The following is a 23,566-nucleotide window of genomic DNA, read 5'->3' as shown; positions in this document are numbered from 1 at the left end:
CTTTTACCCTTGGACCCATAATATTTTGGTAATGTTGGTCACCCAATGACCTTAGATAAAGAGAATTATCCATAGAGTAGGAACAAGAATTGCCCTACATCTTCATTGATTATTTTCCACCGACTCTACCTCTCTGCTACTGACTTCCATCTTGATTCGAATACCAAAACTTCTTATTCTGCCTTTCAATCAACTCTGCTTTTTTCTTTTTTTCATCTTTCACTTGTTGCTTATATACTATAAGTATTGAGATGTACATATACTTATTCAACAAGGTAGCCTTGCTCTCCCAAACTAACTAGTAGGATAACCCAGAAACAAACTTTCTCATTCTATTGATAACACACAACTTACACATCAAATTATGTACAAGGTGAACAACGTTAACATATTTACCCAACATCGAACTCGGGGCCGAATCCATGAAGAACTGTATGAGTGGCGATAAAAATAATTTAAAATGATAGATACAAGTTAAATTCAAACCAATGGTATAAAAAGATAAAATAGAGGAGATAGGTTCCTACACTAGTATTTCTTTTTTAGGGGGTTTTACTAGTATAAATTTGGGGCTACGAATAATTATTGTTTTAACAATTAAGCACATATCTTGGGATTATATATTACTAAGAGAGTGACATGTGGGAGTTAGTTATAAACATCAATTATGTAAGACAAATATGGGTAGGCTTTGTTATATATTTTGATGCTAGTCTTTCAAGAAAACACAAAATTTTTACCCATTAATTCTTTAGAATATATAATGGCTGTGTTCGGCAATTTGTAAGATCAACCTCAATCTAGGCATCCCTATTTGTAGGATGATACATATGGTAGAGTCAACCTCATATTCACCCTTATGTCTAAGATAGTAAAAATTTAGCAAACTACACATATAATTATCTATAATTGCTTTGGTTTACACATTCCTCTTTCAAGAATGATATGGATTCCTACACTTAATAGAAAACCCTTCTTTTGAATATCGCCTTGAACTTTCTAGAGCTTGGAGCTTTTACTGATCAAACTCATATGGGTATTTGGGGCTTTCACTCATCAAATCCCAACCAAATTAGCATAGAAGTGATAAAACCCATAAACATGAATTACCAAATAGATGCTAATAGTAACAACTCACACACACTTTAACCCTGATTCAATTATAACCCCAAGAGGGAGATTTAGCTACATATAAGATAGATAAGGATAGATATACCCATAATCTCCATTAAAATGAATTGTTGAAGAAACTAATGTTACTTCAAACTTGGCTCTCCCAAAATATCAACAATCGTAGTGATAGATTCTTCAACTTAGAAAGTCTCTAATATATTCTACACCCAAAATTTATACAGTATATTCTTCTCCTAAAATGGAGGCTATAGAGTCAAGAGCTAAACCTAAAAATTGGAGAAGATGGAATATGATACATGAGATTAGGGTTTGAGTTTTTTTGTCAAAATTAGGATCGGCTACTTGTATTTTAAATCTTACCCTTGGGATGAATATTTTCGCTGATACGTGATCGCACCAACTTGGCCGTGACCATGGTTACCACAACCGCAAAAAACTCACGCACAAGAGGTTGACTTAATCTGCTCTATCCCAAAGTCTACTTTCCTTCCTTAGATAGTCATCATTGGGTACGCAAAAGAATCTACGCTCAGATTGGCATAGAATTTACGTACCCAATCCTCCTTAGCAGTATAGGGTTTTGCGGTAAAGCAGTCCCACCTAATCTGAATGTGTCTAGTATGAAACATGGGAATTCCTCCTCTACTTTATCCAAATTGATACCCCTCTCAAGGATTAACTTATTCATAGGGAAATCTTCATAGTATAGTTTTAGGCATTCTGCGGCTATAAATCTAGTCTTCTGATAATCTCCCATCTTTGACTTAAAGAACCTATAAGCAATGTAACTTAGGACCACATTAGTACTATCACATACAAAACATGCTAGAACTAACAGATAAGCTCATATGATAGTGTTATAGAAGGCTTTGGGGGAAGTAGATAATGTACAGAAGTTTTGAAGTCATCCATAATCTGCCATCAGGTATAGCAATTACGAAACATTGACAGGGACCATGGCGATGCGACCGCAGTCATCAGGACTGTAATTGTGGTACCTGAGACTAGGTTGATAGTTTCTGCACATTAATTCAAAATGCAATTTTAACCTCTAATCTCGTATTTCAACTAGGCATAACAACCTTATAAAAATATATTAAAGCCTAGAATGTGTGATTACAACCCCTAAACTTGGGAGATTAAGGGTATGGGAGAGTAAAATAATGTAAAATGATTTGAAATGATTTTGAGAAATTAAAAAAAATCTTCTACCTAAAGAAAAGAATTTAGAAGGATTAGGGAAGATTTGAATTTGAAATTTAAATTTTGAATTTTGAACTTGTTGAGGACTAAATAAATATATAAAATGAATAAATACTAAATTAATAATTGAAGTAAATAATACTAATTAATAAATCAACCATTATCTTTATAATAAAAGGAATAATATCTCTTGAATATTTAATCAAATATTTATAAATAAACTAAACAAGAAATGAAAAGAATAATTAAATAAAGCTTTCCAAGAGCAAAATATTATATAATAAACGTACAAATAATGATGATAATAATAATAATGAAAAAAAATAATCATACTTAAATAATTTAAATAGTAATTAGATTCACAATTTTGATAAAAATAGATTTAAAAAAATAGAGATTTAGGCCTCGCGAACAAATAGATGCTTGACTGGAAAAACTGACAAATAGGAGGGTCAGAATTGGGTGTCAACAACCTCAAAGGAATGGATGGATTAAAGGAAAATTTCAAGTGGATGCCCGCGATGACGACGCGCCGCATGCTCAATTTCAGTTCTCTAATAGCTTAGAAAATATTTTGGGATGTAATTACAGTATGAGCACGCGATATGCCCGTGATGCGGGCTTTGTTTTGGTACAGCCATGCCCACAGTGCGCCCTATATTTTGGTGCTCTATAGCATGCGATGCCTACTTTATTTCATTGCTAAAATTGTATGTGAACTCTTCTCCTACCCAGCATATGATTGGTCGACCATCAATTGAACACTCCTACTTGGAGTATAATTTGCTTAACTATAAATGCATAAGTTTTGTACATATTATGGGAATCTTCTTAATCTTGGACAATTCTAGCAACGATCTTTGGATGCATTTGGACAAAAATGGAGGCTGTTGCTACTATTCATTAGGTTCAATAATTCTTTCTTTACCTATTTAATTGTTCATATTATGTATTAAATTATTTGGATCATAATTATGAATATTATTGCCTAAAAACTTAGTTTCCGGGGTTAAAGCCAAGAACATGAGTATTATAGTTTTGAATTGTGTTTGTTTAATTTTGCTTATAATTATTTGTTGCTTGTTTATTCCTGAGTATTATCTTATGGGTTGATCACCCAAAAAATATATCTATTGTCTACCTTTTTATATCTTGATAGGGAATAGGGAGATAGAATGTGGAAATAAACAAAGAATGGTTCTTATTTATTTATCAAATAAGGAGTTTGATTTAGCATATAAAATAGGGATGTACCTAGAAGTCTTACTTTATTCAAACATAGGATGATAGTGTAATGAACTTATTTGTATTATTACATCCTCGCTCAACAATGTAGTTGTAAGATCCAAATTTGGTAGATGGTTAGAGTTTGGGATACTATGAACATGAAATTAACCCTACAAATCAAAACTAAGATTGTATGATTGTTCAAAGTGTTTTAACCCTCGGCCTTACTCCATTGATTGTATCAAGTGCTTTATTTTACGCACTGTTTACTTTACTTGAAATTTACAATATTCCAAAGTCTTGTTGGTTATGCTTGCATCAATTAAATCTAAATTGTGAACAAAAATTGAATCCTTGTTTAATCAAGTCCCTGTGGAATTGATACTTGGGTTTCTTGAAGGACACCTTACTACTTGATAGACCACATACAATTGTGTGTGCACTTGGGTGTTACCAAGTTTTTGAACCAATGCATAAAATACTTTGACAAATGATCAATGAAGACATGTGACAAGTGAAGACATGAGGACATGTAATGAATGATCCATTAAGGTCTATAACTAGTCCGAAATTAATATTAGAAAGCATACAAAAATTGTGGCAAATTCAAGTGTAGAAATTTTCATGTTTTAGATGGGGGAATATGTTCATACCAAGTGGAGACATGTAATTCCTCAACTAAAGAGGTTTTGAATGTACAATAAATACTTACTAGGTAATAATATTTAAAAGAGTAAGTGACTATGGGAACTTCTTAGGCACGTGGGCAGATTTCAATTAAGAACAAATGCACATTCCAAGTAAGGACTTATAAATTGTAAATTTTAAAAAGAAAGGACTATATAATATCACCTTATATCTAAACACAATGGGGTTAATTTCCAAAGAAAGAAACATGTGAAAGTTTGAGTCAAATGCAATATAAGTTTAATTCGACAATTGAAGCAATTTGGCATTATATGGGCAGATTGTGTATCATATATATGAACACCCTTAACATGCGAGTCTAAGATTTTTTTTGACTCATATAAGTTAAACAAATGATATTTTGAAACATTTTGAGACTGCAGATAGTAACAAAAAGGGCCATTAACTATAATGTGAAAACACTATCGCATTGTTTTTTTTTCTGTGAAAATCATCTGGGATGCTCACTTTTCTGGTACACAAGTATAAGACTTTATGCCAAAGAATACAAATTAGAATAGATTTACATACCTTGCTTTGCAACCCAAAAATTTCAAAGAATTAACCTTATTTCATTTAAGTTGTTATTATACGATAACATTATATAATGGAGCTAATATTAGTAACTAATCATAGTGTATGGCTTGCAAAATAATAGCTAAATACAATGATGGGCAGTAAGACTGTCCAGCCTCGAAATACATGGTGTATCACCACAACCTTAACTTCTACTTTAATTAAACTACATTGCACTCGAAAATGTCGGAAAACTTCTTTACAATAATAACACACCTTTAAAAACCCTAAATCAGTTCGTAAATCCCATTATACAGTAAGAAAGCTTGAATTTAGGGCTTTCGATCACCATCCCACGAGTTTGTAACAAAAGCACACGTAAAATCTATCTTTCACAATTATAAAAAGGAGACATGAAATGGAGCAGTGTCCTTACCTTTTTTGGCGAAGATTATTATACTATCACTTTGTAGTCTTTCATAAACATAAGTTTTCCTTCAACTTGAATTAACAAAGAGAAGGAATCTAATAAAAGTTAAATGAGGTAGAACTTCCAATCTTGAAGAGGGTTGTCCTATGCTATAAACAAAAGACAAATAATTACATAACCTTCCATAGGAAAATCAATCTAAAAGCATAAACAAATCTACTTGTTTTTATTGAGGAAAGAAAGGAAATCCCATGAAGCATAATAGGTAATTTTGGGCTGCTCTATGAGGCTTTGAAAGAAAGAAAGAGAAACTGCGAGAAATCTATTTTTTCAAGAGAATAGGGAAAAGTAAGTTGATATTGTACCTTAAAAAAACTAGTTGAACTACCTTTTTTTTGCCAATTTTCAGTCATATTTTTGTCAAGGATGTATATACTTGTCTATTAAATTGAGATGGGAAAATATCAAAGTAGGTTATGCTACTGCTTTACTACAATTTATGTATATTTATGGGCTTCGACCTTATTGGGCTTAGGAATAGATTTTGGTGTGTTGGAATACCCATTCTCTTTTTCTATTTTTTATCGCTTAGTTTGGGTAATAATTCTCAGGTAGGTGATGGATTTACATGGGCCTATAAACTGGTCAAAATAGTTTTAGTAGGCAATACACCTATTTAGTTCTTAGGTTGGTCAATAAGTTGAAGTAGGTGACACACCTAATTGTCAGCTACTAGTTTAATTTAAGTCAAGAGGGCAACTCACTTATTTTATTCCATATTGTAAATCATATAAAATTTACGTTAACTTTACACTTTATATACTTGGACTCTTTAAACCTTAAGAGAGAATACCATCTTCCTATCTCATATTTAAATACTTTCGGCTATTTAACTTGGCGAAAGAAATGCTGAAATTTATGGGGTATTATACTAACCTCAAAATCTAGTTAAAGCTACTATTAGTCACTTAAGAAACTTGGTACATAGCCTGTATAATAAGGTTACATCAAGTGTCATATGACTATACCTAGTATACATACAATACATGGTATTACATTGTAATACCCCATACTTCTACCTAGCTTAAAATCATCCCAAAAAAGTTAAAGACTTGCTCTAAAAGATGAATCCACTTTTGTACACGTGAAATTTCCTTCAATACCAAATTCGCTTAAATTTGCTATCGAGGTAGAAAGTTATGGCTGAAATACAAAAAGTTTTCTGAACCACCCAGGTGCGACGAAAAGAGCTGATGGACTGTCGATCTAGCGATGGGCCATCGCCCAAACCATCGCAACAGAGATAGTGAGTCGACCTTCTAGCCAATTGCAACAGAATAGCCAACGGACAGTCGAGCTAGCGAAATACAATAACCCAAATAGTCACAACCAAGGTTAAAAAATCACATTCTGTCCTAGTACAATGAGAAGGTCGACAGGCCATCAAGCCAGTGATGGACCGTCGCCCAAGCCATTGCAACTAAGGTAGTAACACCATCTTCTGGCCTAACCACGATGGATAGAGTGATGAACCGTCACGCCATCGATGGACCATCATCCAGACCGTCACTAATAAGGGCACAACCCATTTTCTTACTAGACAATGAAGGACAGACCAACGGATTGTCAATCCAGCGATGGACCATCGCCTAAGCTATCACAGATCCAGTTCAGTAATTTAAAGCTATTTTATAAGGGTTTTTGAGTATTTTCCTCCCCCTTTAACACCTATTTATACCATACCAAAGCTTATAACTTTATTATTAATCTACAACACAACATTAGGGTTTCTCTCAAAGATCAATCCCCAAGAACAAGATCCAAACCCTTCTTTAAGAAACTAAGAAATCCAAATTCCTCAAGTTCAAGAACCATCAAGAAAATATTCAGATCTGTGTTTCCAAATCCAAGAACGTACCAGAAACGTTAGTTATCTTTCAAGATTCAAGCTTTTGAGGTATGTCAAGTATTGATTCATGGGCCCCTTTCACCCATAAAGCTCAAGAATCTCTTTTCAAATTCCAAAGATTGTGTATTTTTAAATGTTCATGATGTAGGTGAATTGAAATTCATGTCCATGTGGTTGTTGTGGGGTTTTGATTTATGTTTTAAAAATACATATTCAAATGATTGATCCTAGTATGTGATGATTTGCAAAATATTCATAAGAAACCCTTCAAATTGCAAATTTATTTGTGCAACCATGATAATTAGATACATTGATGACGGTATAACCAAAGTATGCTCCCCATGTGGTTGATTAAATGCCTATGTGAAGGAAAACATGCCATTATAGTATGATAGTATGAAATCCCCATTCATGTACAAGTTAATATATGTCAAGTATTTTGATGAAATTTCTTATTCAATTAATTATGGATATATTTATAGTCGTTGTTGTGTTTTTGAACATGTGCCATGAATTACTTTCATACTATCTAATCCTGGGGGTATTTATAGCTGATAATTTAGCTATGTGCCTAGAGCCAGTATCAGTTGCATGATAATCTTAGTCACGCCATGATTAGTAGAATTCAGTCAGTTACATAACTCAGGGAAACTCAAAAATCTCATGAACTCAGTCAGTTAATAGAATTCAATAAATTTCTGTCAGTCCACGAAACTCAGTGAACTCAATCAATTTCATTTTAGTATAATTAGTTCATTGTCTACTCAGTTGGGAGTATGATTCGGCACCGAGCGAACCTAAGGATGAGGGCACATACTGATCGTTAAGGATGTAACCCTTACAAACAATCCTTGCATTCCAAAACTATGTAGCCAGAATAGGATAAGCCATTAACATTGACAGTTGAGGGTTGATGAGATGGATTAACACTGTCAGTTGAGGGTCCCACTATTTTCCTTTGGGGATATACCAGATGAGGGTCACTCATAGTTTTTCCTTACCAGTGATGGGTATTGAAACCCTTCCAATTGGGGATACAGATTTGACCCCAACTCTTTATAGAAAAGGGGCATATCAGTTGGATGACTACTTCCCACAGTCTAAGTCTTAGTTTGATTAAAAAAACTTAGATAGTTCTTCAGATTCAGGACTGTTAGATACAATCATCCAGTTCAAGATAGAACTCAGCTAATTCCATTAGAATCAGGACTATCAGACACAATCACTCAATTAACAGTATATCAGTTATAAGAAAATCATGTTATCGGTAGTCAGACTCAGTAGTCAGTATTATCACGACCTCATTTATAGTTACTTATTCATGCATGTATTATCGCGTTCATTTTATTTAGTCAGTTAGTATTGTTCATACATATCAACCCCATGCATTCAGCTTACCTCACTTGCATACTTGTACAGTCTTACGCACTGACACATACTTTTCTTTTGTGCTATGGTGTTTTATACCATAGGTTCAGAAGCACGAGCTCCAAAGCATCCTTTGTAGATTAGACGTTCAGCAGACTTACTTGCAGTGAGTCCTCATCATTCTAGGATGTTATTATTTGACTAATTTATTATTTTAGTACTTAATTTATTTTAGTAGTTGGATTTAGTTGTGGACATGTCCCATCAACTCCTTATTAAGACAGTTTAGAGGCTTTCAGACTAGCATGTTTAGATAGTTATTTTAGTTATTTTGGTATTGATTTACTGTATCTCCAGATGTTATATTTATTAGATTTTGAACCTTATGGACTTTCGGCCTTTTAATCCATATTTATATAGTATGTTATGCAATGTTTAGTTACAGATATCAGTTATGGGTTAGCTTGTTGTCCTTTGGGGTCATGAACACCGTGTGGCATTCCAGGTATCAAATTTAGTGTGTTACATACATCACTCTATTAAGTTGAAATAATTTTTGGCAAGTTCACTTAATTGTAGATGTGCTGGAAGCTATGGGGTGTGACATTTACTTTTATATTTCACTATTTATATTGAGGTCAGGAAACCACATAAAGAACAAATATCACTTTCAATTTCGAAGTTTAGAGTTTACCAAGATAATATGAAATATACTATAAAAACAAAAAAAAAGATGAATCAAACCTAAAGAAGCAAGGCAAAGCTGAAACTAAAGATAAATAGAAGTAAAACACCAAACTAATGCAAGAAAATGAACGATAGAAAACTTGACAAAAGAGTATACAACCAATAAGAACCAAAGTGTGACTTAAAAACTAAGACCCCTAAGACTCATATAAATAATATCAAGTTCTAACGTTCACCCAAGAAGGAATCAATTCACCTCAAACATTCATGTTTCTAAGCCAAAAGATCAACATAAGTGAAATCCACAATTTCCCTAGTTACAATCTCACAAGAGAAAAGTGTCTCGATGTTTTCTTTCAATAACAATAATCAACTAACTAAAGAAATAAACTTAATAAGAATCTATTTATAGTCTATTACATTATTAAATAACCGAAAGGCCCTTAATGAGGTTCAACACTCAATAGGCGCCTCTCAATGCTCCAAAGCAATGAACATAACACCCTTAATGAGGGGTAGCCTTCTAGTGTATATTTAATGAAGGGGAACCTCTTCATTGCTACAAAGTCGTGGGTTCTTCAAGCTTTAAAACAATAACACTCAAAAGCCATGGGTCATCTAAGCTTCAAAACATGCATCAAGGCAAGCACCCAAGTAACCTTCCACACACGATATTTGTCTATTGAGTGCCCAAAAGAGACTCTTCATGCATGTTCTCTTCCCCTTAATATCACCATTACCGGATTTTTCACGTGTTGGCCACGAATGATGTCTTCAAAATCTATGATGGTTATTTGAATCGTATCATCCTCCCCTTTTTAAAAAGGATTTGACCTTGAATCCATACCTTGCAAAATCGAAGAAAGGAAAAACAAGAAAAACATCCCCATGGCATGAGGGTTAGGGTTAGTACAACAAACAACATCATCATGCTAAGGTCGTACTTACTTGGAATAAAACCATTAATCCTTTCTTTTCAATACGAATAGCTTAGTGAAAATGTTACAAAAGAATTGGCTATGAAAATCACCAATTGATAATGAAACTACAAAGGTGATAATGACATCAACAATCTCCAAATGTAAGAATACCTTCTTCTTAGGAGTAATAAGACATAATTATTTCATCATATCCTTGGTAGACCACACCAAGAATAGTGGCACCGATGGATCACACATACATAGTGGTTTTATGGGGTCAAGGACATGAATGATCCTTGTATCCTGATTACTCAACCAAGTGGCATATACAAGAAACTTCTTATCTCCATATAAGGTAAATATAAGACTAGCATAGATATCATCAAAATAAGAGAGGTAGTATAGAAAGGAATTGAACATGGAAGTTTTCTCCAAGGTGTTATTATCAAAATCTATGTGATTGGCCACACGATTTTTAGCACACAATGCAATCAAGGATGGAGTCAAATGTGTCAGGAAAACCATGATTCCTTCTTTTAGATGATTCATGCAAACATACAGAGTATATTCAATAAGATTATGAATATCACTTATGCATAAAGGTAATGGAGAGAGGTACTAAGGACACTATTTTCATCAAAGATGTATTCATAAGTTGGAAAATAAAAGAGAGGAACAGACATTGAAAGCATGTAGGACCTCTCTTTTTCAAAAAACTTCCCAAGGGAAAACATTCCCTCAAGAAAGCCATGCCATTAGGGAGAATAAAGAAACTACCATGCCTAAACCAATTCATGACAAGTAGTTCTCCGAAGTTGTTTCTCTCTACTAATGATGTTAAGCTTTCTCCCAAGAGTAACACAAGTTACTTAAAATTGTCCAACCCTATGAAGGAGACAAGAAGCCTTTAAAATCCTTGGACTCTTTAAGAAATTAGAATTGAACTTTTCATCCACAAGTTGTGGTCCACACAACTTAAGCTCAAATGTGTTAAATATGAATGCAAGTAAATGAATAATAGCCCAAAGAGGAAATAACACAAATGCCCTCGAGTACTCAATCATGAAACCACCTTTGAGAAAGGGGTCTCTCATCAAATCCATGTCATAAAGAAGGGAATCACAAGAATGTAATTCGTCGAAAGTGTTTTCAAGTTGGAAATTGTAATATCCCATATTTCCCTAGCTTAACTTAAGTCCTAGTACATGAGTAATCCCACACAAAGTTTTTAAAGTACACATTATATTTTTTGTAGATCTTGCCTTAGCATAGGAAATTGAATTAGTTTTCCCAGGATATAAAATTTTCTTAAATTCGATAACCAAGTAATAAGTTATGACGATTTTAAGTTTTAGTCATAAAACACTGTCATTTTAGTCCCCAGCACATTGCGGCAGTAGTCTAAATGACTACTGGTAATTTCCAGTGAAGGAGCATGGTCTATGGACACCACGCCAAAGGCCAAATTGGCATTTGACAGTTTCTAGTGTCTCTCCATGGTTCCACCACGTCGCGGTTACTTTCCAGGTCACATCCAAGGTGGCAAGGCGATACCACAACGTCGCGCCCTAAGGCCAGTTCCGTATTTTCCATTTTATAGTGACATAACATGATAGCACCGCATCGTGTAGAGTGCCAAAATAAGGCATTTTCAGTAATTTTGAGTTTTTAATCTAGGGAATTAAATTCTTTTTCCCCTCACCCTAGTTAACCTTTAACATGGAATTAACCTCTAATTAACCTAGTTACTTTATTAAACACCAAATTTCCCCCCAAATTAAACCATTCTCTATCAAGAGGAAAAAAAACTAGTTCAAGAGCTAAAGCCCAAAGTTAAAAGATTCACCAATAACTTCAAGACACTCACATATTAAGGTATGTTAGGCATTCATCTAATGGTCCCTTTCAGCCATAGAGTCCAAGAATCCATTTTTAAAACTTCAAGATTCATGATTCAAGATTTGCAGGTATGAAATTTGATTTTATTAATGTTTTGACATTTTTTGAGTTTAAATCCATGATTAATGATGGATTCCATGAAATTTAATAGCATGTATATTGAATTGAGTAATCCCCATGTTATAATCCAGGAATATGCAATTTTGGAAATTGTAATTGCCATGTTTATATGTTATCTATGATTTAAATTTAAAGTTTCAAGAATTGTTCCTACTGTGATTTGATCTATATGATATTCATGATAAATTCTTCAATTTACAAATAGATTGTTATAACCATGTTTACCCTAAATGTTTATGATTTAGTAAAATAATAATGCCTCCTATATATTTGATAAATTATCTATGAGTATGAAATAATACCAATATAGCATGCTAACAAATATTCCCAATTTATGTACAAGTTAATGCATTACAAGTGTTTAATAAAATGCCTCTATCGATGAAGTATGACCAAGTGAACATTATTATGTTATTCACGATTATGCTTTGCTTTACTTTTCATGCTATCTTGTCCTGGGGGTATTTAATACCTGACACTTTAGCTATTACCTAGAGCTAGTGTCAATTATAGAATAGTATCAGTCATGTCTAAATTAGTAGAATCCAGTTAGTTACAGAACTTAATAGAACTCAAATAATTATAGAAATCAGGAAAACTCAGTAAACTCTATATCAGTGCATTCCAGCTCAGTATACTATGTTCAGTGTATTCTAGCTGAGAGTAGAATTCAGCATCGAGCAAGCTGAGGGATAGGGTCTTACCCGTTAGTTAGGACAAGGTCCCTAGAAGTAATCCGTAAGTTCCAGAACAATATAGCCAGCATAGGGTATGAGATGTCAAACGTTAGATAGGACTGGCATATTTCGGGATCACCTGCTAGCTTAGGATTGATATCAAGGTTCATCTGTTAGTTAGGACTGACTCTATAGTAGTTGTTAGTACCCGTGGTACAGTGCAAACAGCCTTTCAATTAGGGTTATAGATTGGACCCCAACTCAGTTATCTTATCTTATTTGGTCCATGTCAGTTAGATGATTACCTCCCATAGTTTTAGTTTTAGTCTTCTTTATTAAACTAAATATAGTTGTATAGAGTCAGGACTATTAGATGCAGTCAATTAGTATTATTAATCAAAGATTATCAGTTACTCAGTATCAGAACATAGTATTTAGCTTTAGAAAATTTTAGTTACATTATATCTACTTACAGAAATTGCATACCCAATATGGATAGTAGTTTTAGTTATTTATGTACTCTCACGTTTAATTAGTCTATATCATTCAATTAGTTATTGTTCATCCATATGAACGCTTGCATTAAGACTTACCTCATCTGGTATACTAGTACATTCCACGTATTGATGCATACTTTCTCTTGCACTATGTTGTCTCATCTCATAGGTTCAAACTCTTAGGTTCTTAACCGCGCATGGTGAGATTCAGTTTAAGATTCAACCATCAGTAAATTTAACAGTGAGTCGTCCTCATTTAAGGATATTATTTTACTTCAGTTTTTCAGTAGTTATAGTATTTTAGTGGATGGAGTTAGTTGAAGGATTGTCCCTTCAACTCCACTTGAAGACAATTCAGATTAGAGGCTTTTCAAACAAGTTTTTAGAAAGTGTTCAAGTTTTACAATTTTGTTATTTCAGTTGATACAATATTCAGTATTTATATATTTTGAACCTTATGGCATTTTAGCCTATTTTCTATATTTTTAGGTATTATTATTCAGTGCTAATTGTAGATATCAATAATGGGTTCGCTTGTGGTCCTTTGAGGTCGTAAGCACCGTGTAGCATCCAGGGTAAAACTCGAGGCATTACAATTTTTATATCAGAGCCTAGGGTTCAATAGAGTCCTAGGGAGTCTTAAAGCCATATCAAGTAGAGTCTTCTCCATGGGTGTGTAGCGCACCATACTTATGGATAGGAGGCTATGAGATATTTTAGCAAAAGTTTCCCTTTTTTTAGTATTCATGTCGTGTGAGTAAGTATGAGCTCCAGTAAAAAACACTCTCAGTCTAATCTACTTCTTTCTTTCTTTGCATAACATGCCTCCCAAAAGGACTAATAAAAAAAGGACAAAAAATTAGTCTGCCCCTCAGCCTGTTCGGGCAGATCCCCTGGACCAACACATCTCTCATGCAGTATTTAGAGCTGTATTCACTACTCTAGAAAATTCAGTCGCAGCGTAAAATGAATAGCCATCTTTTGTTTCTTCCAACCCAGTGTCCAATACTACTACAACCAAAATTTAGGACTTCACCCAAATGAATCCTCCCCTATTCTCAAGATCTAAGTCAGAAGAGGATCCATAGGAGTTCATCGATCATGTTCAGAAAGTCACAAATATCATGCAAGTGACTTTCGATAAGAGAGATGAGTTAGCTACCTATCAGCTACATGATATAGATCATAAGTTTTTTAAGTAGTGGAAGGTAGACAGGGGCACAAATGCACAGCCCATGGAATAGAAAGAGTTTGCTACGACCTTCCTAGATAGATTTTTTCCCTAAGAGCTTAGAAAAGCAAAGGTGTTAGAGTTTAGCAACCTTAAGTAAGGCATAATGAGTGTGAAAAAGTATTTCCTTAGGCTTACTCAGTTAGACTGCTATGCTCCCCATGTAGTAGCTAACAATAGGTCTTCAATGAGAAAGTTCGTATCTGGGGTATCATATAGTATGGTTAAGGAATGTAGAATAACGATTTTGATTAAAAATAAGGACATATCTAGGCTTATGGTCCATGATTAACAGATTAAGGAGAAGAAGCGTAAGAAGAAGGAGAGAGATAATAAGAGAGCCAGAATGGGTAGCATTAGCTTTGCTTAGCCTAAGTTAGAAGGCGATAACTGTTCAATCTTTCATCCCAAATTTTTAGTTCCATCTCTATCCTCAGCTAGTACGCCTTTACCAAAGTTCAGGAATAACAGTTGAGATAGGGCTCCAGGCTCCAAAACCTAGGGTAGTATGATTAGTGGTCGTACCCATCCGATTTACAAAGAATGTGGTAAAAATCACCTAGGTTTGTGTAGAGTAGGAAGCGATGTGTGTTTTGGATATGGTAAGTCAGGCCACAGGATATGGGAGTGTAGAGTATTGGCTAAGAGAGCAAAATATTTACGTCAACAGTGTCAGTTCAACCATTCTCCAGTCCTATCTGGTCGCCCAACTCAGCAGGGTGCCACTTCCAGTACTACTAATGGTCAACGCTAGAACAAATTTTATGCATTCCAGTCTGGCCATAATTAGGGAAGTTCTTTAGATATATTTACGGGTATGTTATAAGTTTTTCATCATTATGTTTATGCCTTGTTAGATCCTTAGGCTTTACTCCCTTTGTAAAGCCTAGATAGCCATTATCTTCAGTCGCAAACCCAAAATATTAGTAGAGCCCTCCTCAGTGTCTACCCCATACTTTAGAGTAAAGTGGTGACAACTCATTTTAGAATTGTTGATTAAGTAGTTTACAGCTTTGGAATGATGGCGTTAAGATAAAGGGGGAAATGGTAGAACATGTAAATAAGTCAGGCTTTCAAATTTTAGTAGTAATGTTAGTAATATCTGTACTCATGCCTTACATGTCAACTCTATGATCCTAATTCATATTCGTCCTTGTAATAAAAAATTAGGTACCCTTACAATTCCTAGTATAAGAAGTCCTAGTTCACTTAGTGTAACGACTCATGTTCCATAAATATAGAAACTCCAACTCAGGTCATACAACTTATGACTCAGGTACTCATACTTATAGTATGCTCAGTACCCATGACTCATGTTATCCTGATAATGATCAGACAAATTTAGATTTCATCATGTATATCCTCAGTTTAGACCTCTTTATAAATCCATGATATTGATATTCTATTCCTCAAGATTTAGTTAAATTTGAAGTTTAGTATAGTGTCCATTCATGCTTCAGGTCATCATATTTTAACTTTCAACAAAATCTTCTTGTGAAACAATGTTAAAATAAGCAGTTGCTTTGGTAGGAGAAAGCAAATGGTTCATGTTAAGAAAAGATTGTTACATTCTTGTTTTAAAAGAGGTTTTAGTTACGAAGATAGGATTGAATTTCATTTTGATGTGTAAGTGGCTAAATGTATTTTGGAAATTTGAGTAGGCTTGAATTTAGCAGGAAAATTTAGCCAGCTCTTACCTCTGTAGGTAGGGTTATTAATGCCCATATTATAGAGTTTTAGCCATGTTATGGTTTCTTATTTAGATATCTTATTCAGACTATACAAGGGTTCCTTACACCCTAAAGTCATTAGAACCTTATATAAAAAGGGTCTCAGAAATGCTATAATCTAGTATAAGTTTATTGTATGAGTTAGTTCGTAAAGCCAAAAATTACGTTTAGCAGTCAGGCAGACAAATTTGGATGGTTTCCTGTCTTTCCATCAAGTCATCCTATCCCAAAATGGAACATCCTAGTAGTTACGAGTTCAGCCTAATTTATGCATATGGCCTCGATTTCAAATCACAAATTCTAAGTCAGGATTTAGTTCATAGGTGCCATATGCATCGTCTCATGCTTTTCCTTAGTATATCGGCCAAGTCAGCATTATCGTGGGACATAGTGTCCCAAGGGGGAGATGTACTATAATCCAAGAGCTTACAAGTTCTAAACCTTCCATTCTTTCTTCACGTCATGAATCTTGTTAGGGATAATGGGTACTCATAAGTTGACCCTCTAATTCCAATCTCATCCGTATAAACATTCCAAATTCATGGTATATATTCAAGGAATCAGTTCAGTTTATGTATTAAGTTCATTTATCATGTTATAGGCTTTGTTTTGCCCTCTTTTTCCCGTTCATACATGTTAAGTAAATGATCTCAGGTTCACTATTCTGAGGTTAAGGTAATAGTCTTTCTTAGCTATACTCAGCTCTATATTCAGTTATAGTTATAATCTTGATACTCCATTACCATTCCACATTCGGTCAAGCATTAATAAATTTGTTCAGTCATGTAATCATGCACCAGATATGCATGTTCAGTATAAGAATTCAATTTGTCAGTAGTTCATTCATGTAGTCAGGTTTCAGTTTTGCATATTCAGTGTATAAACTCAGTCTATTATATTTCTCAGCTTAATCAGTCTTATTTAAGGACTAATGTTATCAAGGGGGAGATATTGTAATACCATATATTTCCCTAGCTTAATTTAATACCTAGGACATGAGTAATCCTGTACACAATTTTTGAAGTACTTAGTATATTTTAGTTTAGAGCCTGCCTTTGCATAGGAAATTGAATTACCTTCCCAATGATATAAAATTTACTCAAATCCGATAATCGGGTATGATGTTATGGCAATTTTAAATTTCAGTCATAACACATCGTCATTTTAGTCCCCACCGCATCGCGGCGCCAATATAAATGACGATTGGCAATTTCCAGTGAAGGTATGCGATCATGCCATGCTACGCCAAAGGCCAAATTGGTATTAGGCAGTTTCCAGTGTCTCTCTCATGATTCCACCGTTTTGCGATCAATTTCAAGGTTGCATCAAAGGTGGCAACGGGATACCACCACTTCGCCACCAGTCCACTTCCTAGTTGTCCATTTTCTAGTGACACGGCGTGATAGCACTGCATCCCGCCGAGTACAAAAATTGGGAATCCTCAAACATTCTGTGTTTTAAATATGAGGGCATTAAAGTCTTTTGCTGCTCACCCTAGTTAGCCTTTAACATGAAATTCTCCTCTAGTCAACCTAGTTACTTCATTATTCACTCAATTTCCCCCCCAAATTAAACCATTCTCTAACAAGAGGCAAAAACCCTAGTTTAAGAGATCAAGCATAAAGTTGAAGGACTTACCAAGAACTTCAATAAACTCACAAATAAAGGTATGTTAGGTATTCATATATGGGTCCCTTTCACCCATAGAGTCCAAGAATCCATTTTCAAAACTTCAAGTTTCGTGATTCATTATTTACATGTATGAAATTTTATTGTATTCATGTTTTTACATTTATTGAGTTTTAGATCCATGACTAATGGTTTATTCTTTGAAATTGAATAGCATGTATATTGATTTGAGTAATCCCCATGTTATTATCTATGAATTTGCAAGTTTGGGCTTGGTAATTGCCATGTTTATTTGTTATCAGTGATTTAAATTCAAAGTATCAAGAATTGTTACTAGTATGAGTTGATCTACATGATATTCATGATAAATACTTGAATTTGCAAGGTGATTGTGATAACTATGTTTACCCTAAGTGTTTATGAGTTAGTAAAACAAGAATGCCTTCCATGTGTTTGATAAATTATCTATGAGAATTGAATAATGCCAATGCAGCATGCTAACATATATTCCCTATTCATGTACAAGTTAATGCATAACAAGTGTTTGATAAAATGTCTCAATAGATGAATTATGACCAGGTGAACATTATTATGTTATTTAATATTATGCTTTGCTTTACTTTTCATGCTATTGAATCCTGGGGGTATTTAATACCTAAAAAATTAGTTGTGTACCTAGAGCCAGTGTCAATTACGAAATAGTGTTAGTCATGTCTCAATCAGTAAAATCTAGTCAGCTATAGAATTCAGAAGAACTCAAGAGAACTCAGTAAACTCTTTATCAGTCCATTCAAGTATAGTGTACTCAGTTCAGTGCCATTCAGTTGGTAGTAGGATTTGGCACCGAGCGAGCTTATGTATGGGGTCTCACCTATTAGTTAGGACTGGGTCCCTTGAAGCAATCCCTAAGTTCCAGAACTACATAGCCAGTTTAGGTTATGAGATGTCACTTGTTAGATTGGACTGACATACTTAGGGATCATCCGCTTGCTTAGGATTGATATCAAGGGTTACCTATTTGTTAAAACTGACTCCACGACAGTTGTTAGTACTCATGGAAAGGTACTAACATCCTTCCAATTGGGGTTACAGATTGGACCCCAACTCAATTATCCTATCTTATTTGCAGCATATCGGTTAGATGATTACCTCCCACAGTTTTAGTTTTAGTCTTTAGTATAGAACTCAGTTCAGTTTTATCAAGTCAGGACTGTCAGATCCAGTCAATCAATATTAGTAATCATAGATTATCAGTTACTCAGTATCAGAACTCAGTATTTTGCTTTTAAAAAGTTTAGTTATAGTATATCTACATGCACAGATTCTATACTCCGTATTGATAGTAGTTTCAATTATTCATGTACTCTCACGTTGAGTTACTCTATATCATTTCGTTAGTTATTGTTAATGCATATGAACCCTTGCATTCGACCTTACCTCATCTAGCATACTAGTACATTTGACGTACTGACGTATATTTTCTCTTGCGCTATGATGTCTTATATCATAGGCTTGGACGCTCAGGTTCCTGACTGTGCATAGTCAGATTCAGATTCCGCAAGCATTAGATTTAGTAGTCAATCCTCATCATTTGAGGATATTATTTTACTTATTTATTTTAGCAGTTTTAGTATTTCAGTAGATGGAGTTATTTGGGGGATTGTCCCTTAAACTTCACTTTCTGACATTTCGAAGTAGAGGCTTTTCAGACTAGTTTTCAGACAGTGTTAAAGTTTTACAAATTTTTTATTTGGGTTGATACACTTATTCAGTATTTACTGATTTTGAAGCTTATGACATTTCATCCAATTTTCTACATTTTACAAAATTATTATTCAGAGCTAACAACAGATATCAGTCATGGGTAAGTTTTTGGTCCTTCGGGGTTGGAAGCACCGTGTAGCGTCCAGGGTACTGACTCGGGGCATTTCAGAAATATCCCCTTGACCTAAAAGTAGTAATACCTTGGTCAAGAATTAAAACACTCAAGGGTTAACTCTCTTGGTTCCTTTTATTACTCCCCTTGTTTAGTGAACACTTAACATTGTTAGGAATTCCTCACACGAAAAACTTAGGTATATCAAGCATCATGTTAGATTTGGAAAAATACCCTCAGACTAGGGCACCGGGGTCAAACAAGAGAAGTAGCCAAGGACATCGGTCACGACTATCCTTTATTTCCCCTTTGGTGCCATTCCCAAAATTAGGCAAACCTTCTACACTACTATCAATAATACAATGAGCAAAAGAAGGGTAGAGAAAGGTGTCATATAATTCAACTTCAACTAGGGTGTCTCCATGCCTGTACTCACTAATAGTTTCAAGATCATTTTTGAATGTATGCTCAACATAGAAAATATAGAAGGAAGAAGTAGATGGAATTTTTAAACAAACACCACCTTCTATTTCAAAGAAGGATTCCTCAAGTAGATACAAAGCACTATTAACATCAAAGAGATCACAACTCAAGTTATTATATGGAAGAAGCAATTCATCCTAGATTTATCAAGCAAGGGTGGGGTGTCTAACAAAGGATCACAATAAAAATCATTTTCAAAAGAACAATCACTAATAAGGTTTCCTAAACATTAATAAAAGTCAATGTCATTGTTACCCAGTTGATCATTCTTTTCCAAAAGTAAGAGATAACTATAAAGAATGGGATGGTTATCATAAGCTTAACTTAATCCTATATTCTTAATGTATTTCAAGGAATAAGATACCATGTGAATCTTAGGCATACCACCTTTTCTTATAAACATAGCATATTTCATATCACTAGGGGCCATGCAAGGAGCAATCTGACCTATTTCACACAAGACATCTTTATTTGAGAGACGATTATTATTCAAAAATAAGGAGTCTAACAATACAAGTTCACTCTCACAAAGACATATCTATTTCTTAAATACATTTTTATCCACATGATATAATTGATTAAAACTATCATTAAGGCATCCATCATACAATATTCTTAAAGAATTATCTCCATTCTCATGATCAACTCTATCAATATTATCAATAACTTGAGACTCCTCAAACACACCATACACATGCTCAAGTAGTGGACGACTTTAAAGAGTAAGTTGATAATTATACACACCCTCACTAGTTGTCGGCAACTCACACGCAAACATAGACTAACCTTTGTTTTCACAAGGTTCAACTAGTGTGTTAATATTCTTATCACTTAGCAATGGAACCTGATTCTAGTTACTAGGGCTCGAGGTTAACACAAATTAAGAAGAATCAATTTTGTAATCTATAGGATCAACTAGTGCTTGCATACTTACAAGAATAATTAGATCTCCCGATAACCTAGCAATACCAAAAGTATCACAAAAGGAAGAATTTTCTCATTCTCCTATATCCAAACCCAAAACTACATTCACTTGGCTAATACTAGACGCATCACAACATTATAGGTTTATAGGACTGTAGGAGATAGCATTGTTACCTTATAGCTCACATGAGGTGTGGTCTTCGCCTTGGTGTGTGTCGAAGTAACCCACTTGTTTCTTCGAGATGCTCTTATCACAAGGTAGTTTGTCAATTATTCTCCCTTGTTTCATATCATGATCACTTGAGGTAGCATGTTAGTTTTGAGGGTTGGAGTGATTAGAGTTCTTTTGACCTCTTATGGGACCCAACCTTCTATTTACAGTAGACATATCTCCCCTTATTGATGACATATCCGTGTGTAACCTTTCACACTTATGGTTGAAAGCTTCAATATAATCCAAGGTAGTATTACCTACATTTCTTTCCATTCTACCTAAGAAAGACAACAACCAAAACAATAAACTTATTAGCTCGAAAGTATCCTCACAACACTCTCACACCTTTGGATACCACATACTTGATTTCACAAGTGTTAACTCTTCAATTTTTATCTGTGAGGAGTTGATGGATGATTCCTACTCTTGCCCAAAATTTTTTTTTGTTTAACTGACTCAAAGAAATCTTGTTCGGACTTGATCCAAGGAACTACAATAAATCATAAAAGATAAAAGCAAACAAAGAAAAGTAACAAGAAAGAAATGGACTCAATCAACTAATTCACAGCTATGTAGGTGATTAATAGTTTCTAATCAGTTCAAGAATTAAGAAATGAAACCAAAAAGAGAAGAAAAGAAACCAAGAATAAAAAATTTTAACTTAAGCAATTTCAGGTAGGGTTCGTGGCAGTCTATCATTGGTTCATGAAATTTTCAAAAAAAATTCTTTTATTCAACTTATATTCAATCTATCGTCAACTTAGGAGGTGGAGAATTGGATTTGATAAAGAAAATACAATGAATGGACCCTTTTTAAAGCTCAAAAGAGTTTGAATTTACTATGGTCGCCCCTTGTACTTTCCTTTGTACTTAAAAGAGTTTGAATTTATTATGGTCGCCCCTTATACTTCCCCTTGTACTTACCCTTGTCCTCTTCTTTGAGAATATTCCTTTTGATGTCTTTGATTTTCTTTTTTCCTTTGAAAGATTGGAATATGCTTGAAATATTTTTTGTACCAATAAAGACCACACCCTCTTTCTTATCCTTTTTCGATCAAATTACTTTTTGAATGTCCTTCTATAAAAGCATATTAAGAACATGACGAACACCAAGAACATTAAAAAATTGAACATAACCCAAATGAACTCAAAATTTTATGATTTTTGTTTCTACAAGATTGCGTTGCACTCTTAAACATGACCATAACATTTTAAAGCCAAAATGTCAACAAAAACCCTTCTAATTTCGAGATCCACCTTCCAAGTTTTTTCAACTTCATGCTCAACAATAGTTGATGTCTCAAAACAACCCAGAATAAGCTCAAATCCAAGATGTAGACTCTATTAGTTTTAGGGAACAAGGATATAACACTAGAAATGCCAAAAAAACAAAAATCTAAGAATTCAAAATTTATCCTAGGGGTAAAATCGGAGTACAACTTTTTTTTTGTGATTTTCGTTTTTGACACCTTTTCTAGTATTATGAAATAAGGATCTAACACTAAAAACAAACAAATATCAAGTCACAAAAATTGAAAAACCCTAAAAAATATGAAAATTAGCATTTATATTTTTTCTTCTATTTTTTATTGTGATTTTTCAAGATAACAATCCCATGATTGATTTCGCAGGAACAAAATCAAACTTTGCTATTGATACCAAATGATATGAGATTTACTACAAAAAAACAATAAGATGAATCTAGCCTGAAGAAGAAATTCAAAGCTAAAACTAATAATCACAAGAAGCACAACAGAAAAATAATGCAAGAAAATAAAGGATAGACAACTTAACATAAGAGTACCACAAGAAATAAAGTGTGCCTTAAACACTAAGGCCACTAAGACTTAAATAAACAACACTTCATTCTTATGTGAACCCAAGAGGGAATCAATTCAGCTAAAGACTAACATTTCTATGATAAAATATCAACACAAGTCAAATCCACACTTACCCTAGTCAAAATCTCACACGAGAAAAGTGTTTCAATGTTTCCTATAAATATCTATAATAAACTAACTAATGAAATAAAACTAATAAGAATCTGTTTATAGTTTATTACATTATAAAATGACTAAAAAGCCTTTAAAGATTACCAACACTCCATTGGAACCTCTCAATGCCCCAAAGAAATGACCATAACACCCTTAATGAGTGGAGGAATTGGAGTGTAAGATTTAATGAATGGGCGTCTCTTCAATGATC

Source organism: Capsicum annuum, chromosome 3, assembly GCF_002878395.1.
Source record: "Capsicum annuum cultivar UCD-10X-F1 chromosome 3, UCD10Xv1.1, whole genome shotgun sequence".
Taxonomy (NCBI): domain Eukaryota; kingdom Viridiplantae; phylum Streptophyta; class Magnoliopsida; order Solanales; family Solanaceae; genus Capsicum; species Capsicum annuum.
Note: the sequence above shows the minus strand (reverse complement) of the source record.